This window comes from Coenobita brevimanus, chromosome 13 (genome assembly GCF_032717465.1).
Source record: "Coenobita brevimanus isolate Jiangsu-jjx chromosome 13, ASM3271746v2, whole genome shotgun sequence".
Lineage (NCBI taxonomy): Eukaryota > Metazoa > Arthropoda > Malacostraca > Decapoda > Coenobitidae > Coenobita > Coenobita brevimanus.
Genome location: NC_136966.1, coordinates 36,311,705 through 36,334,511, shown reverse-complemented (window position 1 = coordinate 36,334,511; position 22,807 = coordinate 36,311,705). Strand labels below are relative to the sequence as shown.

At 39.5% G+C, this 22,807-nt stretch overlaps 1 non-coding gene across 1 annotated transcript; it reads left to right on the top strand.

The window, feature by feature from the left end:
* Nucleotides 1-15,456: 15,456 nt before the first annotated feature.
* On the top strand, nt 15,457-15,575 carry LOC145416696 (5S ribosomal RNA). Its single transcript, XR_013900322.1, has one exon. It is a non-coding gene; the product is annotated as a 5S ribosomal RNA (ribosomal RNA).
* The last annotated feature ends 7,232 nt before the right edge of the window (nt 15,576-22,807 follow it).

The following is a 22,807-nucleotide window of genomic DNA, read 5'->3' as shown; positions in this document are numbered from 1 at the left end:
TGGGGTGTCTGATATATCGCAATATCATGCATGATTTTTTTTTTTTTTATCATACAATGAAAATTCATGATATTTGAACATTTTTGTACCTGTGCCCTTGAAAATAGGTCGTCAGTAAAACTGGGTCAGTGTAATAAGGTCATGGTGTTGTACCTACTCAATACGTATGTTGGAAACAGGAGACAAAAAATGACGGAAAAATAATAAAAATAACTAGAATGGTACTTAGTAGAGCGCATACCTCCCGTAAGGCCCAACATGCAGTTCCTTTTAATTCAGTCAAGTCTAATCCAATATCAAACTCATAACCCTATAAGTTGTAACACCATAATTTTAAACTACCCATAACTCTTAATCATATTTTTTAACTCACTGTAACAGACAACAAAACAGTGCATATCATTTGTTACCGTATGGCAGCTGGAAAAAGACTACCCTTCTATAAAAGTATATTTAAATCCGCTAGATCGGGAATTTTATATGGATCCACGCCAAACTGTAGACATTCGTAGATACCAACATCCTAAATATGCTTGATTTTGTTTTTCATCAAGATCCATGTAATATTCACTGAAAATTTTACGAAAATGTCGAAAGACGCCCTATCTCTCAATGTTAAAGAAAATGGAAAAAAAAAAATCCTGGATCCGCACCTTTATCCGGATCCGCGCCAAAATCTATTGGAGTCTATTCTGGGCCAAGGCCCATTCTTCTACCAAGTTTCGTGGAAATCCATCCAGATGTTTTTGTGTAATCTTGCTCACAAACCATCCAACCAACCAACCAACAAACGGACAAGGGTGAAAACATAACCTCCTTGGCGGAGGTAATAATGGATACAAAGATCTCCACCAATGGTAATAGGTTATCAGAAATAATAATAATAATAATAATAATAATAATAATAATGATAATAACAACAACAACAACAACAACAACAACAACAACAACAACAACAACAACGAGAATGGCACTCAGGAGAACTCACCTCCACCAAGGCCCAACATACAGTTCCTTTTAATACAATCAAGTCTAATTCAATATGGAAAAACACTCCCCCCCCCCTATAAAACCATATTTAAATCCGCTAGATCCGGAATTTTATATGGATCCGCGCCAAACTGTACACATTCGTAGATACCAACATCCTAAATGTGCCTGATTTTTTCAAGATCCATGCAATGATCACTGAAAAATTTACGAAAATGTCGAAAAACGCCCTACCTCACAATGTTAAAGTGAAAAAAAAAAAATCCTGGATCCGCACCATTATACGGATCCGCACCAAAATTTCGTGGAGTCTAGTCTGAGCCAAGGCCCATTTTTCTACCAAGGGAAATCCGTCTAGTACTTTTTGTGTAATCTTGTAGTATATATATATATATATATATATATATATATATATATATATATATATATATATATATATATATATATATATATATATATATATATATATATATATATATATATATATATATATATATATATATATATATATGAGCCTCAGTGGTAGAGTGTGCTTTTCGCACGCTGGTGGACGAGGGTTCGCCTCACGCCAGATTTGTAAAAACTTTGGGAATCGTTCACCGAGCCACTTGCTACTTTGGAGGACATAAGGGGTGCTGTGGTTGAACCAGTGTCGCATACTAGTATGCTTGCACCCGATCGGCTTAAGGCGGGCCGATTACACTTGGTTCACAGATTACACACACATCCAAAGCCACTACAACACTACAATTACACTTACAAGCACTTCTCACCCTACATACAGTCTTTACCAGACAGCCTAAGCCACTGGGTAGAGATACATTGGCTGCATCGTCCCTGCTTTGGTAGGGATAGGCCGGTCCTGCAGTGGACCTCAACGGCTAATGATGATGATGATGATATAATATATTGATATATAATATATATATAAAATATATATAATATGTTTGAATATATAAATATTTATATATTATATATACGGTATCTATCTATCTATCTATCTATCTGTATAATATATATAATATATAATATATTTATATGTATATAATATATATATATACTATATATAATATTTTAATATATAATAAATAAATGCTATATATATATATATATATATATATATATATATATATATATATATATATATATATATATATATGAGGTATATATATATTTTAATATATAATAAATAAATACTATATCTATATATATATATATATATATATATATATATATATATATATATATATATATGAGGTTGCTAAGGCAAAAGAAAACGCATACCAGAAGCTGTACGAGAAGTTTAACAGTAGGGAAGGGGAAAAAGACCTGTACCGATTAGCCAGGTAGAGAGACAGAGCTGGGCGGGATGTATAGCATGTTAGAATGATAAAGGATGTAGATGGCAATGTACTGACAAGGTTGGAGAGTGTACTAAGAAGGTGGAAGGAGTATTTCGAAGAGTTGATGAATATAGAAAATATGAGAAAGGGAAGGTTGGAAGAGTTGGAGATAGTGAGTCAGGAAGTGCAAGAGATCAGCAGAGAGGAAGTGAGGAATACCATGAAGAGGATGAAGGATGACAAGGCAGTGGGCCCAGATGGTATACCAGTGGAAGCATGGAGGAGGTTAGGAGAGATGGCTGTGACGTGGTTTACCAGATTGTTTAACAAAATCCTGGAGGGTGAGAGGATGCCGGAAGAGTGGAGAAAAAGTATTCTAGTTCCAATTTTCAAGAACATGGGTGATGTGCAGTGCTGCAGCAACTACAGAGGTATAAAGCTGATCAGCCATGCAATGAAGATATGGGAAAGAGTGGTGGAAGCTAGACTGAGAAGAGAAGTGTGGATTTGCGGGGAGCAATTTGGATTCATGCCAGGGAAAAGTTCTATAGACGCCATATTTGCTTTGAGAATGGTGATGGAGAAGTACAGAGAAGGCCAGAAGGAGTTGCATTGTGTGTTTATTGACTTGGGGAAGGCTTATCATAGGGTACCGAGAGAGGAGCTGTGGTACTGTATGAGAAAGTCAGGAGTGGCAGAGAAGTACGTGAGGGTGGTGAAGGACATGTACGACGATAGTGTAACAGCAGTGAGATGTGCAGTAGGAATGACTGAGGGTTTCAAGGTGGAGGTGGGATTGCATCAAGGATCGACTTTGAGTCCCTTCTTGTTTGCAATGGTGATGGACAGAATGACAGATGAGATTAGACAGGAGCCTCCGTGGACAATGATTTTTGCGGACGACATTGTGATATGTAGCGAGAGCCAGGAGGAAGCTGAGGTAGAGCTTGAGAGATGGAGATATGCATTAGAGAGAAGGGGAATGAAAGTAAGCATAAGCAAAACTCAGTACATGTGTGTAAATGAGAGAGATGACAGGGGAACCGTGAGGCTGCAAGGTGTAGTGGTGGCAAAGGTAGATGAATTCAAATACTTGGGGCCAACTGTACAAAGTAACGGAGAGTGTGGTAGAGAGGTAAAGAAGAGAGTGCAGGCGGGATGGAGTGGGTGGAGAAAGGTGACAGGAGTGATCTGTGACAGAAGGGTCTCTGCAGAAATGAAAGGGAAAGTTTATAAGACTGTAGTAAGGCCAGCCATGTTGTACGGAATGGAGACAGTACCACTGACAAAAAGACAGGAGGCACAGTTGGAGGTAGTAGAATTGAAGATGTTGCGTTTTTCACTAGGAGTGACGAGGTTGGACAAAATTTGAAATGAAAATAGTGGGACAGCTCACGTAAGTCAGTTTGGGGACAAAGCTAGAGAGGCGAGACAGATGGTTTGGACATGTGCGGAGGAGTGTTGAGGAGTATATCGAGAGAAGGATGCTGGAAATGGAGTTACCAGGCAGGAGAAAGAGAGGAAGGCCAAAGAGAAGGTTTATGGAATGAATGTAGTGAAGGAGGACATGCGGGTGGTAGGTGTAAGAGAAGAAGATTTAGAAGAGATATATATATATATATATATATATATATATATATATATATATATATATATATATATATATATATATATATATATATATATATATATATGTATATATATATATATTTTAATAAATATTATATAAATATTATATATATATGTATATTATATATATACATATATATATTATATACATATTATAGATATATATATATATTATGGATATATATAATATATATATATATATATATATATATATATATATATATATATATATACATAGAATGTATATATATATATATATATATATATATATATATATATATATATATATATATATATATATATATATATATACGCATAAGACAATATGGATCAGTTGGGTCAAGGATTGTGTGGGTAAAGTTGAAAGTTGGAATACAAATGTGGGAGATTGTGTGTGTATGCGCCAACGCAAGATCGTGATATATATATATATATATATATATATATATATATATATATATATATATATATATATAATAATGAGTCTGAGTATCCATTGCAGGACCGGCCTATCCCGACCGAAGTCGGAAGATACAGCCAATGTGCCTCTACCAAGTCTCTTAGGCTGTCTGGTAGAGACTGTATGTATGGTGAGAAGTGTTTGTAAGTGTAACTGTAGTGTTGAACAGGCTTTGGATGTGTTTGTAGTCTATGAACGAAGTGTAATCGGCCCACGCAAGCCGACTGGGTGCAAGCATACTTTATAGTAAGCGACACTGGTTCAATCACAGCACCCCTTGTGTCCGCGAATGCAGTACGTGGCCGGGTGAACACTCCCAAAGTTTATTACCTTGGCGGGGGACGAACCCTGGTTCACCCGTGTACGAAACCCACCCTACCACTGTACCAAAGAGGCTCATATATTTATAAATATATATATATATATATATATATATATATATATATATATATATATATATATATATATATATATATATAGAGAGAGAGAGAGAGAGAGAGAGAGAGAGAGAGAGAGAGAGATAGATAGATAGATATATACCGTATATATATATATATATATATACATGTATATATATATATCTATATATATATATATATATTTATAAAGGTATTGTTGACTAATAAAAATAGAAATAAAAATATTTTTTTTTATATTTGTTTGAAAACATCCATGTAATAAGCCTTATACATTATCCACCGCCTACCAGAAGCGATATCACTAGACCATGAGCCGGGGGGGGGGGTATTTTATACCCCCCTCCCCCGGATCCTCCGTGGGCAGCCTCATATTGTTTAGGAGACACTTCTGATCACAAAACAAGATGTTAACAGAAATCCATAGCAATCGAAAAAAGTTATAGTCAATTTTCCAAGATTGCCGCCATGAATTCAGGCATAATCACTAATTCACTCAGTTATCTTAAAGACGACACATATTTAATAATTTATTGGTCAAAATCGCTTTTTTAGTGATCAGTGTGTTCAGTAATTATGTAAACCGTGAAACAGTCCAGGTTTTGCTATACAGCAATATATCTAATCAGAATATTGCACATAAAATGACTTTCTTTTCTGGAATACTTATTATTTTTTTTTTTATGCGAGGAAGAAGGAACCAAAGGCCATGAGCCCGCAGTAACAGTTCCCTCCAAGAGAAAAACAAAATACAATATAGAGCCAAATTCAAGATCCGATCCTTTTGAGATGCCTGGACACACTGCGTTTGAAAGACTGGAGATCATAGGCAGCAGGAAATACAGACAGAGGGAGACAGTTCCAGAGCTGACCTGTTGCATAAATGAAAGACTGGGAGTAACGGTTAACTCTTGCATTAGAGAGTTGGACAGAAAAAGGATGAGAGTTTGCTGCCAGACGGGTGCTACGCGCCGGTCGTAGGGGTGGAGGAATGCAAACAGACAGTTCAGAGGAGCAGTGACCATTAAAGTAGCGATAGAAAAGAGATAAAGATGCAACAGTGCGGCGAAGAGACAGAGGTTGAAGGGAGTGAGTAAGAGGAGGAGAGTTAATGAAACGAAAAGCCTTTGACTCCACCCTATTGAGAAGAGCTGTATGTGGGGAGCCTCCCCACACATGAGAGTTGTACTCCACACAGGGACGGATAAAACCCCTGTATAGAGTCAACAATTGTGCAGGGGTAAAGAAAGAGCGGAATCGGCTTAGCACACCCAATCTCTTGGAAGCAGATTTTACAAGAGATGTAATATGATCTTTCCAAGATAAGTCCCGAGTAAATGAAACCCCAAGCATGTTCAAGGATGATGCAGGATTAAGCTGAATATTATTAAACACTAGTGGGTATACCTGTGGAAGATTTTGTCAGGTTGATAGGTGTAAGAACTGAGTCTTAGATGCATTAAAGACAACCATATTATTTTCACCCCAGTCAGAGATACGAGCCAAGTCAGACATTAGGTGTGCCATAGCCTCATCCCTTGATTGTTGAAGTAACTGTTGAGATGGGCATTGCAGGAACCGAATGGAGAGGTGAAGGGTGGAGTCAGCAGCGTATGAGTGGATAGGGTTAGATGTACAGCTTAGAAGATCATTGATGAATAAAAGGAAGAGAGTTGGTGATAGGACAGAGCCCTGAGGAACACCACTGTTGATAGATCTAGGAGAAGAACGATGGCCGTCTACAACAGCGGCTATAGAACGACCAGAAAGGAAGCTAGCGATGAAGGCACAGATAGAAGGATAGAAACCGTAGGAGGGCAGTTTGGAAATTAAAGATTTATGCCAGACTCGATCGAAAGCCTTTGAGATGTCAAGTGCAATGGCAAAGCTTTCGCCAAAGTCCCGAAAGGAGGATGACCAGGAGTCTGAAAGGTAGGTGAGAAGATCGCCAGTGGAGCGTCCCTGACGGAACCCATACTGACGATCAGAAAGAAGGTTGTGATAGGAAAGATGCCTTAAAATTTTTCTATTAAGAATTGACTCGAAAACTTTTGAAATACAGGACGTTAAAACAATTGGACGATAGTTTGAGGGTTGGGAGTGGTCACCCTTCTTTGGGACTGGCTGAATGAGAGCAAACTTCCAGCAAGAAGGAAAGGCACAAGTTGATAGACAAAGACGAAAGAGTTTGCCTAGGCAGGGTGTAAGCACAGAAGCACAGTTCTTGAGAACAACAGGAGGGACCCCATCAGGCCCATATGCCTTGTTAGTACTGAGGCCAGTGATGGCAGAAAATACATCAACTGAAGAAATTTTAATGTCAGCCATGAGGAAGTCAGAGGGGGGAAGTGATGGAGGAACAGCACCAGAATCGTCTAAGGTAGAATTGGAGGAGAAAGTCTGTGCGAAGAGATCTGCTTTATCAGTAGAAGAAATAGCTACAGAACCATCAGAGTAAAAAAGAGGAGGGAAGGATGATGAGGTAAAGCTGTTAGAAAGATTTTTGGCAAGATGCCAGAAGGAGCAGGAAGAATTCGAGTTGGAGAGTTGAGAGCATTTAGTATGGATGAAATTATTTTTAGTAGAGCGAAGAACAGACTTAGCACGATTCCGGGCAGAAACGTAAAGATTATGTGATTCAGGGGTGGGTTGGCTCCGGTACCTTTTGTAGGCCCTCTCCTTGTTGCGGACAGCATTAGAACAAGCGTGATTAAACCAAGGCTTTCTTGTGTTAGACAAAGGATATGAGAAAGGAATGTATGCTTCCATGCCCGAGAGAATAACCTCCGTAATGCGCAAGGCACACTCAGATGGCTCACGGCCATGGAAGCAATAATCATTCCAAAGAAAATCAAAGAAGTACTGCCTGAGGGCCTCCCAGTCTGCGGCTCCAAAATGCCACAGACGACGTTTCCCTGGAGGGTCCACAGGCTGTACCGGAGTGATAGAACAGGTTAAGGTAATAAGGTTGTGATCGGAGGAGCCCAACGGAGAGAAAAGATTAACAGAGTAAGCAGAAGGATTAGTTGTGAGGAAGAGGTCAAGTATGTTGGAGCTCTCTCCAAGGCGGTCGGGGATACGGGTAGGGTGCTGTACAAGCTGCTCTAGGTCATTAAGGATAGAAATGATGTATGCTTGTTCACCAGGTGGATCCGTGAAAGGAGAGGAGAGCCAAAGGTGGTGGTGAACATTGATATCTCCAAGAATGGAGATTTCAGAGAAAGGAGAAATGGATAGAATGTGTTCCATCGTAGAAGTAAGATAGTCGAAGAATTTTTGATAGTCAGTAGAATTAGGGGATAAGTAAACAGCACAGATATATTTAGTCAGAGAATGACAGGAAAGCCGAAGCCAGAGTGTGGAGAATTCAGAAGAATCAAGTTCAGGAACACGTGAGCAAGATAAGTCGTTTCTATGAACACTAGGTGTTATGCATGAATTGATCATTATTATTATATGCAAGACATTCACTGCAGCAACCATTCTGAGAGATCATACCAACTTCATGTTCAAACAGTGAACATGTGCGTATATCTCATTTACAAGTGTATGTACTGCTCCCAGCCCTTGCCATGCACGGTTATGATAGCTAAATAATAAGCCTGGGCTATTTTTAACCATACAGGTACTAGTAGGCTACCTAACAGAAAATAAAGCATGCTTGATCTTTTTGTAGGTCCTCTAAAATTTTAATGGTCGCCCAAATTATTTTTAAATAATGATACATATTATGTGTGCTAATACGCTACCTTCCTTTCCAGGTGTTGGTTGTAGCTGCATGTGTATATTTGGGCTGGAAGCATGAGTAACCCAAGGAAAAGACATAAAGGGGAACCTGACTTAGATGGTGGTGGTGGTATTTTAGAGACTGTTAAGGAAAGTAGGTGATCTTTCACCAAAGTGTATTATACATGTTCCCGGACGCACGTCCGATAAATGCTCAGTGCTTTCTGAAGAAAGTTTCAACAAACTTCAGGACATATGTAGACGGAGGATGGTGCAGCCCAAAGGATCACAGTACAAAATGTCAGAAGTATGCATACAAATCCCTTCTTCATATTCAGAGGAACAAAATTTAGGTTATCATCGGGACTATTATCAACGCTTTACTGGCAACCTGAATCGTCTCATACCTGAAGAAAGTACCTCAACATCCAGGTGTCAGAGGAATAAATCAAATGTAGGAATTATCTTCCCTGCAGAGTGTATATTTTGTGACAAAAAAGGAAGATGCAAAGTGAAATGGAAAGGAGCATGGACAACAGAACCACTTGCCAAGTTTGAATTTGGTGGAGGTGAAAGAGTTCTCCATTCAGCAGAATCTAAAAATGACTACCCATTATTATGGAAGATTAAGGGTTATGACTTGTTTGCATGTGAAGCTCAATATCATCCGAGCTGTTGCAAAGACTCAATCGGTAGAGACGTGGCCTGCCGTTCTAATGGACCCAGGTTCAAATCCCCGCTGGGGCAGGGAACAGTTTAAGGATTTGAATTTCATTAAATCAGGCTTTACTGATCTACCAGAAGACCCGCCGACATGTCGTAAAAATACCCCCGCTAATACCAATACACCAGTCCTGTATGAGACAGCCCTAGCATGTATTCAATATGGACGGTGGGTGTTAGCGCCGAAGTGGTGACATGAAGAGGTGTATGGTATGTAGGAGGACTGTTGGGCCTTGATAGCAGGCTGTGAAGCCTATGCCCAGAGTCGAACACATAAAAAAAAATTAAAAAAAAAAGCACAAACTGCTGATAACCATACGTGAGTCACGTCAAGCTCTTTAATTTTTCAGTCAAGCAACTGTCTCACAAAAAAACTCCATCGACCCCAATCTGCCTATTTCATCACTTCACCTCACTTAGAATATGAAGAGGATAAAAAGACAGAGACAACCTATCCTGACATTCCCCTACAACGCCAACATTTATTCTTTCTCTGCCTGGGTTACTTCAATCAACCAGACAAAATTATACATATTCTCTCATTATAACAAAATAGGTAAAGGCAACATAATCCTGACATACGGTGGCCTTTGACAGTTACAGGAGAGTGCTCCGGATATTTCGTGCTTCTTTTTCCTTGTGGATATCACTATATCTCTGAAACATGCATTATCAAGTGATTTAATTCCATATAATTATATATATATATATATATATATATATATAATTATATATATATATATATATATATATATATATTGTTACACAGCCTATGATTTCATCATCCCTTGTATAATTCTAACTTATGATACAGTTTTGTTCATGAGTGCATCATCCTTTGTATGACCTTAATGTACAGTAGCTGCGTGTTCGTTCACGATTCGTCACGTGGCTTCCATAGTGACCAGGCTTGCGTGTTCTACCTCACTCCCCCCTTCTCCCCCTTATAGTAGAGTAAGTCGTTCTTTCTGTTGTTCAGAGCAGGATTGTCAACTCTTCGTCCTCTATGCCTTCATTTGCGTGTCCTTCTTACAAGTTGAATCAAGCTCTGCCGGCCCCCTATATAATGAGCTCAGTCTCTGCATTAATTGCCACTTAGATCTACTCCTCATTCTGTTCACATCTCTGTCCTCCCCTGTACAGTATATTATTATTATTGTGAGTGCTCAGGAAGTCTCCAGCCATCTAGCTGCTGTATAATTTGAGTATAAGTGTTATTGCCATTTTTCTTGTACTGTATAGCCTAAGGCATTAATTCGTGGCCCTGGTAAGGTTTTTATGATTCATATTGGTTCCATGCTGTCAGCCAGTATTAGTAATATTTTGTATCTGTAATAATATTACATCTTGCTTTAACTGACCATTATCCGGTTTTCTCATTTTATCAGGGCTGACTTAGATAAATTTGCTCTTGTTAATTTCATGTTAATAAAGGCTATTGCAGTTAACCATATATGTAACCTGTTTTGCCATTACATTATCCTTATGAGTCCTGAATGTTTAGTTGTTAGTTTGAGCATTAAACTTTAACTTGTAATTTTACCCAAGTCTTTTGTTTTGAACCTGGAACGTTGCGGGACAGTAGTGATTTTAGTATTCACTCTTGAAGTGTTCATTATCTCTCTCTGTTCCGTAACATTAATTTGGCAACCTCTTATCAGGATATTCAGGATATTATCATAAGGATATTGCTTAATAATTTGTGACTGTGATTTATTCATGATGTCTACTATTACTACTCTTGATGAAGCCAAAGATTTTTTGTCAAATGTGCAAACAGTGTGTGATGTAGAAAACAGAACAAAGAATGAACTTAAGCTTGTTGCTCAACAATTGGGAATTGCTGTTCACTCTCATCATTCTAAAGATCAAATTGTTGGCATGATTAATAAAAGCTTGTTTAATGTAACTCCTCCAGATGAGCAAACGCAGATTGAAATAGCTAAGTTTCAGCTAGCCCTGCAGGAGGTTCGTGCTAAGGAGGCTGAGTTTCAGGCACGTGCTAAGGAGGCTGAGTCTCATCCTCGTATTCAGGAGGCACAGGCACAGGCTCAGGCACAAATTTAACTTGCTAGGATTCAGGCAGACCATGAGTATCGCATGAAACAAGGTGGAACTGGATCATCTAGCTCTCATGATTTTGATGTGGCTAAAAATGTTAAACTTGTCCCTCCTTTTAATGAATCTGATTTAACAAAGTATTTTCAGTTGTTTGAGAGGGTAGCTACAGGTTTTAATTGGCCCAAAAAGTATTGGCCAGTACTCCTTCAGAGTGTTCTCACCGGTAAAGCTCAAGTAACTTATGCATCTTTGCCTCAGGATCAATCTGATAATTATGATGTAGTTAAGAGCTTGATTCTTAAGGCCTATGAGCTTGTTCCTGAAGCCTATAAAGTAAAATTTAGGACAACTTATAAGCAAGATAAACAATCCCATGTTGAGTATGCAAATATCAAAGATCTGTTAGAGCAGTGGTTAAATTCTGAGAATATGAATTCTGATTTTGATAAATTTAAGCAGATGATTTTGCTGGAGGACTTCAAAAGGTGTATTAATAAAGATGTAAGCCTATATCTTGATGAGAAAAGAATAGATATTTTGTCTGATGCTGCAGTTTTAGTTGATGAATATGTTCTCACTCACAAGAGATAATCTAAAGAAAAAAGGAAAGCTGAGAGTAAGTACGTTGCCTCTACTCAGAGTACAGGTAACAGGAAAGAAAATAAAGATGATGTTTCTCAGGAAGTAAATACCAGCTCCACCTCTAGATTTCAGAAAAGTAAATGTACTTATTGTAGTAAACTATGGAGAAATGTTTCAGGAGACAGCGTGATGTGAACAAAAAGGAGTCTTTGAATATTCAGTCAATTGGTCTAGTGTCCACCCTTGAGAGTTCCCAGAATTCTTTAACCGAGTAAGCTGAACCTCCTTTGAGGGGTAAATTAAATTCTCATGATGAAGCTCCTCTTTTGAGCAGTAACGTGGGTGACACTCTCAAGAGTTCATGTGCTAATTTCCTGTCTGATGGTTTTGTCAGTCCTCTGGACAATAATGACAGGAAATCAGTTAAAATGTATCGTGATACAGGTGCTTGCCAATCCCTTATGCTGACCAGTGTTCTAGGCTCTAATGTTAATTCCTCTGATGAAACTGTAATCTTACAAGGTGTAGGGAATAATTACTTCTCTGTCCCTCTATGCAGAGTGAATTTAGAGTCTGGTTTTGTTAATGGTTCCGTTATGGTTGGGTTGGTTGAGACACTCCCAATGTCAGGTGTAACTTTCTTACTTGGAAATGATATTGGTGGAAGTCAAGTGTGTCCAGCTCCTCAGTTGTCTAGTGAACCAGTGACTGCGACCCAGGATTGTGATGTCCCTGATGTGTTCGCTCCATGTGCTGTCACTAGGACTAAGTCTGAAGTTACTGGTGACTTACAGGATAATGATGATGATCATGTTATCCTAGCTGACACTTTTCTTGCTAATTTGGACCACTCACCAGATGAGGCAGTACCCCGTAGTGTTGATGATTTGTCTCGTCAAGAGTTGGTCGAGTTGCAGGTTGCTGACCCTGAGTTGAAAAGTCTAGCTAACTCTGCTTGCAGTGAGGAAGATTCAGCTGGTGCTTCTACTTGTTATTATATAAAGTCAGGAGTACTTATGAGGAAGTGGAGACCCCCAACAGCATCAGCCAACTGTGAATAGGAGGTTGTACTGTACATCAAGTTGTCATCCCTCGTGTTTGTAGGCAGGATATCATTAGAGTGGCTCATGATTCCTGTTTAGCAGGACACCTTGGAGTGAGAAAGACTGTGGCACGCATTTTGAAACACTTCTACTGGCCAGGTATCTTCAGAGATGTTTCCTGGTATTGTAAGTCTTGTCACACCTGTCAAGTTGTGGGGAAGTGTAATCAGACGGAAAAGGTTGCACCTCTATTTCCCATTCCTCCTTTTGAGGCGCCATTCATCGGTGTGTTGGTGGATATTATGGGCCATTTTCCTAAGAATTCTTCAAGATTTTCTGATGTGTTGACCCTGATTGATATGGCTACTCGTTATCCTGAAGCCATTCCAGTTAGAAATATCTCAGCAAAGAACGTGATTAAGGAAATGCTAGGGTTCTTCACCAAGTTTGGTCTGCCCAAGGAGGTACAGTCAGACCGGGGAAGTAATTTCATGTCAAATGTTTTCAAGCAGTCTCTGAAAGAGTTGGGCATCACCCAAATCACGTCTTCAGCTTACCATCCCCAGACCCAAGGAGCGTTGGAGAGATATCATCAAATACTCAAATCGATGCTCAGGAAATACTGTTTGGAACATCAGAAAGATTGGGATAAAGGCTTCCATTTGTTGTATTTGCCGCAAGAGAATCTCCAAATGAATCACTGGGTTTCTCACCCTTTGAACTACTCTTTGGCCATGAAGTAAGAGGACCTCTTAAGCTACTCAAGGAATGCTGGCTGTTGGAGGAAGATGACGTCAACCCGCTGGAGTATGTGATGAAGTTCAAAGAACGGCTGTCCACTGCTTTACAGCTGGCGAGAGAGAATTTAGGAGCTGCTCAGGAGAAGATGAAGACATGGTATGATAAGAAGTCCAGGTTACGCCACTTTCAGCCAGGAGATCAGGTTTTGATTCTGCTACCAGTGCATGGACAACCACTTCAAGCCAAGTTTAGTGGTCCTTATTTCGTGGAGAAGAAACTCAGTGATGTCAATTATGTCATCGCCACACCAGATCGTAGAAAGAACAAGCAACTTTGTCACATCAACATGCTAAAGTTATACCACAGGCGGGACGAAAATAACCCAGTCTGCACTGTAGCTGTTCCACCCAAGTCAGCAAGTGAAGCTCTCCCATGCAGTATGAGCCTGAGTTATAGTCTGGGGAAGAATCCTGATATCATGAATGATCTCCAGACTAAGCTTTCTCATCTAGCTCCCGAGGAAAGGCAGCAGGAGTTTTCAGCATTACTGCAGGAGTACCCGCAAGTGTTCTGTGACACTCAAGGAAGAACCACTGTGTTGATGCATGATGTTGATGTTGGAGACGCAAAGCCAATTAAACTGCCTCCTTACTGTGTGAACCCAGTGAAAGTTCCTCTCATCCAGAAGGAGCTTGGCTACCTGTTGGACCACAAGATGATTGAGCCCTGTCAGAGCAAGTGGAGTTCTCCTGTCACTCTAGTCCCTAAGCCAGGTGGGTCACAGCGGCTTTGCATCGACTACAGACGTGTTAATGAGATAACCAAAACAGACACCTACCCTCTACCTCACGTGGAAGATTGCGTAGACAAGATCAGAAAGACTAGGTACATAAGTAAGTTTGATTTGTTAAAGGGATACTGGCAAGTACCTATGACTGAACGTGTTAGGGAGATCTCATGTTTTGTAACACTAGGAAAGACTTTTGTATGTTCTGTAATGCCATTTGGTATGAAGAATGCACCAGCCACATTTCAGAAGCTCATGAATGTTGTAACAGAGGGTTTGGCAGGGTGTGTTGTTTATACTGATGATGTATTAATCTTCAGTGACAACTGGAAAGATCACCTATGCCATGTCAGTAAATTTCTTGAGCGTCTGATTCAGGCTAATCTTGTAGCTAATTTATCAAAGTGTGAGTTTGGTCAAGCTAAAATTTAGTACCTTGGGTATGTAATTGGTGATGGACACTTTGCACCACCAGGAGCTAAAGTTCAGGTTATAAGTGATCTTCCCAGACCTAAAAGTAGGAAAGAGCTAGAAAGATTTTTGGGAATGGTAGTTTATTACAGGAGATTTGTTCTTAACTTTTCAGTTCTTGTATTACCACTTACAGACCTACTGAAAAAGGGAGTTAAATTTGTCTGGACCGATAACTGTGAATCCTCTTTCAGTAAACTTAAAGCTATCCTATTAAGTCAGCCAGTGCTCGCTACTCCAAATTTTGCTAAGCCTTTTAAGATGGCTGTTGACGCAAGTGATACAGGAGCTGGGGCTGTTTTGCTGCAAAAGGATGATCAGGGTATTGAACACCCTGTATCATATTACAGTAAGAAGTTCACTCCACCTCAAAAGAACTACTCAACTATTGAGAAAGAGCTTTTGGCCTTGATTTTGTGTTTACAGCATTTTTCATTTTATTTGTGTTCTGGTTTTGACCCCATAGTCATTTATACCGATCATAACCCACGGCCATACCACGTTGAGTACACCGCTTCCCGTCCGATCAGCGAAGTTAAGCAACGTTGTGTCTGGTTAGTACTTGGATGGGTGACCGCCTGGGAACACCAGATGCTGCTGGCATCCCTGCGTGTCAAGTGGGGTTGGTGGAGAATTAGTGCCCCTCCCTGTAAAACAATTAACTTTAAGCCGTTGGTCATCCCGTTTGGGATACATGGCGTCTGGCAATGAATGAATGATGAATAACCCACTGAAATTCCTTAGTAAGTTTAAAGAAAAAAATCAGAGATTGACAAGATGGAGTCTACTTCTTCAGCAGTATTCATTAGACATACATCATGTCAAGGGGAAAGAAAATGTTATTGCAGATTGCTTATCTAGACTTTAGACAGATTGTTTTAGAGTAATAAGAAATTTCCTTTGTAAATTTCTTTTTCTTTGTGGGGAGGTTTTACATAGCGTATGATTTCATCATCCCTTGTATAATTCTAACTTATGATACAGTTTTGTTCATGATTGCATCATCTTTTGTATGATCTTAATGTACAGTATGCTGCATGTTTGTTCACGATTCGCCACGTGGCTTCCATAGTGACCAGGCTTGCGTTTTCTACCTCACTCCCCCCTTCTCCCCCTTATAGTAGAGCAAGTCGTTCTTTCTGTTGTTCAGAGCAGGATTGTCAACTCTTCGTCCTCTATGCCTTCATTTGCGCGTCCTTCTTACAAGTTGAATCAAGCTCTGCCGGCCCTCTATATAATGAGCTCAGTCTCTGCATTAGTTGCCACTTAGATCTACTCCTCATTCTGTTCACATCTCTGTCCTCCCCTGTACAGTATATTATTATTTTTATGAGTGCTCAGGAAGTCTCCAGCCATCTAGCTGCTGTATAATTTGAGTATAAGTGTTAATGCCATTTTTCTTGTACTGTATAGCCTAAGGCATTAATTCGTGGCCCTGGTAAGGTTTTTGTGATTCATATTGGTTCCATGCTGTCAGCCAGTATTAGTAATATTTTGTATCTGTAATAATATTATATCTTGCTTTAACTGAGCATTATCCGGTTTTCTCATTTTATCAGGGCTGACTTAGATAAATTTGCTCTTGTTAATTTCGTGTTAATAGAGGCTATTGCAGTTAACCATATATGTAACCTGTTTTGCCATTACATTATCCTTATGAGTCCTGAATGTTTAGTTGTTAGTTTGAGCATTAAACTTTAACTTGTAATTTTACCTAACTCTTGTTTTGAACCTGGAACTTTGTGGGACAGTAGTGATTTTAGTATTCTCACTTGAAGTGTTCATTATCTCTCTCTGTTCCGGAACAATATATAAATATATAAATATATATATATATATATATATATATATATATATATATATAGATAGATAGATATATATATGTATATATATATATATATCACATTTAACTGAGACTGGCAACACAAGTCCGTCCTCTGTCATGTCGTCCTGGAAATAAAACATCTACCCACCCACCTCAAAACTCCACCGTACTTATTCACCTATTAACCCAGTGCATGCTTATACCCATGCTGTCCACTCCAGCCACCAAACCACCTTCCCACGTACCCACCCTGGCCACCCACCAATCCATTTTAACAACCATCCCACCCCACGCACTCCGCTCACCCATTTACCTCGACTGCCCACCCACAGTACCCACCGTACCAACCCAACTCACCTACACAACCCATCCCCCAACCCACCCAACCAACCCAGGCCTCCCGCATCACCCAACCACTAACCCACCCACAGCACCCAGCTAACCAACTCAACCCATTCACACCACCCACCCACCCACTCTTGTCCATCAACCCAAGCAGCCCACCCTATCCATACCACCTGCCGGGCTTGCAACGATGAAGTACTTGCCGCCAGCCTGAATACCGCTGCTCCTGACGTCATCTCCACCTCTTACTCACACGGCCCCTTCAGGCCGAGGCCTGGGTCGAGTGGGAGTAAAGGGGGAGAGAAGGAAGGTGGAGAAAGGAGGAGTGAAGAAGAAGACGGATGTGGGGCAGGCAAATATGGAGAAGGGGACGACAAGATAATGTATCGCCAGCGTCAAAAGATCCTGAAGGCAGCGTTTAAAACGCTCTGACGTAAGCATGGCGCTGAGGTTTTGGCACGTGCACAGCAGGAGTGGGACCGAGCAGAGGGAGCTAGGAGACAGCGAGGCCTGGAGCTAATTGCAGAGGAAAGGGAAGATGAAACACAGGAATAAATGAAGTGAATATGGGAGTGATGGGAGGAGGGTGACTATGTAAGGGACAAAAAACACCCAGGACATAGGTTAAAAAACAAGCTTTGAGGGGACTGGGTGCAGAAGTTAATGTACAGTAAGCAACAATAATCGTGTCGTGAAATTTGGTGAAAACATAAGCTAACGGGCTAAGCATCTGGTACATTCCGCCGTCTGTCATATGGACGGTTCATAATATTTCACGAGTTACATTTAATCTTCGGACAAAACCGCGACACGACTACTGTTGCTCACTGTACTAGGAGTGCACTGTAGGGCCTCGGTGATGGCTGTCATCTGTGAAATCTACACTCTAATGGTGTGGCAATGAGTGAGAGCAGAGGGTGTACACTGGGATAGAGTATGATATATTGATGACTCAATATCCGTATGGTAGTGTATGAAAGTACGCTTATGGGAGAGGTGGGGGGGACTTCTATGCATGGTTGCGAAGAGAGCAGATGTGTGCAGAGCTCTTCTCTAGCTTGTAGGGCTACCCCACCGGCATTAGTTTTTTGGAATTAGCATCAATAAAAGTTAGGATAGCTAGTTCTCATTTTCCTCCTAGTCCAATTAGAGATATACAGTAAAAGTCCTATTATTCGGCAGCTGATTATTCGGTAGATCCGACATTTTTGTAGTTTTGAGAAATAGTCCCATTTACGAAAATCTTCGATTGTTCGGCAGACGTCTGGAATTATCTCGGCAGTCAAGTAAGTGTTCTCTGTGACTTTTATAAATTCACTATAATCAGGCATAGTACTGTATTGATTACAATATTGCACAATATCATACAGTACAGTAACCATCCCCCAAATTAGCGAAGGTTACGTTCCAAGCCCCCTCGCTAATTCTTGAAATTCGCTCATTCTTGATGCCTTCCTGAAAATGACATTTACTGCTAATTGCTAGCCCATGAACCACTGATACTGTAATGCATTACACATAAATAAATGTTGCTTGTTAAATCAGTTTCTCCGTTGTTTTTAGCTGTACAGCTGTGACAGCTCTTGTATTTTGATTCCTCAGCATAATGGTGGAAAGGACTGTCCTAAGTGTTTAACTAAACCTAACCTAACCGAGTTTAACTGCACCTAATAATTTAACCAAACCTAACCTAACCTAAAGTCGGAAAAATACATAAAATAAACTGGAGGAATATGAATTGCTAAGGTCTTTCTGATGAAAGTTAAACGTACATTTAGCGCTCATTCTTTTGTTCGTTTTTGTAATTATATGGGAAAGAGTATTGATGCAAACAATAATGTATCCCATTAACCCCTTAATAACCTCCGGCACTGAACAAACCTTTACGGTTTACACTACCGATGTCAGTGATGTCAAGTTGGTGTGATCTAAAAAAAAAAAAAAAAAAAAAAACAATTATGGGGAGGGAACGATGGTCACTGGTATGTTTACACGACTCTATGCTACGATTCCAAGCAGTCAGGGGGTCGCTTTATCTCAGATGTTTTCGCCCATTTGGTTATTGAACCGTAACTTTATCAATTCTTCCATGACTCATAGCGAATATAGCATGGGTTTAGGAAGCTAAATAACACATTGCTAGGTGCGCCAGACGATTATCTTCACATCTTTAAGAAAAATAAATTGATTTCAGAAGAATGGAAGAAATTTGCTCGACGTACTCAAAGAGGGATTAAATTTCTTCCATTTTCTTAAGGATGTGAAGATAATCATCTGGCGCACCCAGCAATGTGTTATTTAACTTCCTAAATCCATGTTATGATTCACTATGATTCACGGGAGAATTGAGAAAGTTAAGGTTCATTTACCAAATGGGCGAAAACATCTGAGATAAAGCGACCCCTTGACTGCTTGGATTAGTAGCATAGAGTCGTGTAAACATACCAGTGACCATCGTTCCCTTCCCATAATTATTCAGTTTTTCACAGCTCACTAACTCGACATCACTGACATCGGTACTGTAAAGGGTTGTTCAATGCCGGAGGTTATTAAGGGGTTAATGGAATACATTACTGTTTGCATCAATACTCTCCCTTTCATATGTAAAAAAAAAAAAAAAAAAAAAAATGAGCGCTAAATGTACGGTTAACTTCCATCAGAAAGACCTTACCAGTTCATATTCCTCCACCTTATTTTATGTAAGTTTCCGACTATTTTATTTTGTTTGGAAAAAGTACTGTATACAGTACTCATTCCAAACATATTTGTAATAATATAAGTAATGATGACAATGTTCACCAATACAAATGATGTACACAGCTAATAGGTAATATTCCGTATCATTTCGGCCATCCAGGAAGTGTTATCTGACTTGAAGGCCTACTGTGTCATTACACTTGTACACCTCCGGACAGAAATTCGTGATACAGGGTAATCTTTTTTTTTTTCTTTTTTTTTTTTTTTGCCTATCGACCATTGAGGCCGGACCTCTGGTCATTAAGGCAAATATATATATATATATATATATATATATATATATATATATATATATATATATATATATATATAAATATATATATATATATATATATATATTTATATATATATATATATATATATATTAATATATATATATATATATACAAACATATATATATATATATATATATATATATATATATATATATATATATATATATATATACATACATCCATACATACATACACACATCCATGCATATGAACATACACACTTTCATGCACACGTACATATATATATATATATATATATATATATATATATATATATATATATATATATATATATAATAATTTTTTTTTTTTTGTAGTTTTATTTTTATTTTTATTTATTTTTTATATTTTTAACCTTATATTACTTATAATCAAAAATACCTAATCTAAAGACCCTAAAACTAACCACCTAACAGACAAATCGCTAACCTATACTAAATCCTAAGAGACAAATAACTAGACCTACACTAATATTCAAAAAGCCTCGACCAAGAGAACACCATCGACTGCAGATATGTAATGCCTTTCTACATGACATACCTGCACTCATCACCTGGTGACTGTCAGTCGAGGGACAACCTAATATAGGGGCCATCAATATATGAAAGGGAACCAGACGAGTCAGGAACATTTCCTTATACGTCAGCTGTCGTCCCTAATTAGAATAACTTAAGCAAGATAGTATAATCTATCTATCTATATACCTAGGCTGCTTCCCCCAAGGAAAGGGAGGTAGCCGAGACAGGATGACTCACTCTCCATTTACTCATCCATTCAAACACATTCATTCGCATCTTAGCCCCAAAGGGGAGAACGGACAGATCCTCACCGCACCACACCGCACAAGGGTCAACTGGGCAATGCAATCAGTGACATCCGCAGCAGGGCCCGACAGCAGAACTGGTTTACCCCTGCCACATCATAACAGACCCATCCCCTTACCCGCACCTGACCTGACTAGCTGATCAGACCAAATGCGGGAGAATATCCCCTCAGGGCTGCGTCATCACTTATTCATTCACAATTTCTCTCCATTTATTTCTGTCACGCACAGCCACTCTTCCTTGCTCAACAGACATCCCTCTCGCATCCAGCGCTCTCTTCACACTGTCCATCCATCCTATTCGTGGTCTTCCTCTCAGCCTTACACCTCTCACATCAGATCTAGTTATCTTTTTCACCAATCGCTCATTATCCATTCTCTCCATATGCCCAAACCATTGCAACACCCTCTGCTCAACTCTGCCAGCCATCTCCCGAACAACTCCAGTTCTCCTTCGCACTTCATCATTTCGCACCCGATCCATACGCGTCCTCCACACATACTCCTCAGACATCTCATCTCCATTACATTCAAACTTTTCCTCTCTGCTACACCCATATTCCATGTTTCAGCCCCATATAATGCAGTCGGTACCACAACACCCTCATACAGCCTTCTCTTTACATCCATTCTAAGCGAACGACATTTAAACACTTTTTTCATTCCTCCCAGCACCTTTCCTACTTCATTTATTCTAAACTTCACTTCTGCATCTATTCTTCCATCCACAGCAACATGTGACCCTAGATATTTAAAACAATCTACCTCCTCAAGCAACTCACCATTCAAAACTATATTCATCCCCCTACCATCTATCAACCTCGTACACTTCATCACTTTACTCTTATTCTCATTTACTTTCAATTTCCTCCTTTCACACACCCTTCCAAACTCCTCTACCAACTGTCTCAATCTCTCCTCTGAATCAGTCACCAGTGCAGTATCATCTGCAAACAGCAGCTGCTTCAGATTCCACTCTCCTCCATCAACATTTACCAGACTCAGACCACCTAAAACTCTTGCATTCACCTCCCTTACAACACCATCCATGTAAATATTAAACAACCAAGGCGACATCACACATCCCTGTCGCAGCCCCACTCTCACGGGAAACCAATCACTCACAGCATTTCCCACTCTTACACACGCTCTACTATTTACATAAAAACTTTTCACCCCTTTTAGTAACCTACCATCAAGTCCATACAATCTTAAAACAGTCCACAAAGCCTCCCTATCAATTCTATCATACGCTTTCTCTAAATCCATAAATGCCCAAAACACATCCTTGTGTATTTATATAATTTGTACAAAAAGTGAAGAACCTCTCCCAGCAGACCACCATCGACTGCAAGTGCCCAATACCTTCCTATATTGCACACTTGCACTCATCAGCTGGTGACTGTCAGGCGAGGAACTTGGCTTAATGTAGGGGACATCTATATTAGAAATAGATCGGTGGGAGGAGGAACTATTTCAAATATGTCAACTGTCAACCCTAATTAATATTACAATATATACATATTTACTGTTCATAAAAACCATAACCACACAGTAAAAAAGTCACATCACTCTGATCAGTCCGGTCTCTCTCAAGAAAGCCATCAATTTATCAGTCATAACAATGTCCCCATCACCCAGGATGGTGGAAAGGGTGAAGGGGACGTCTACTGCACCGCAGTAATTTATAAGTGAAGCACGTTCACTAATAAATCGCCGACAGCGCAGGATGATATGACTGATAGATAACACCGCATTACAGATGTCACAGTGCGGTGGGAAGCGTCTTTCCATATATGGTTTAATGTG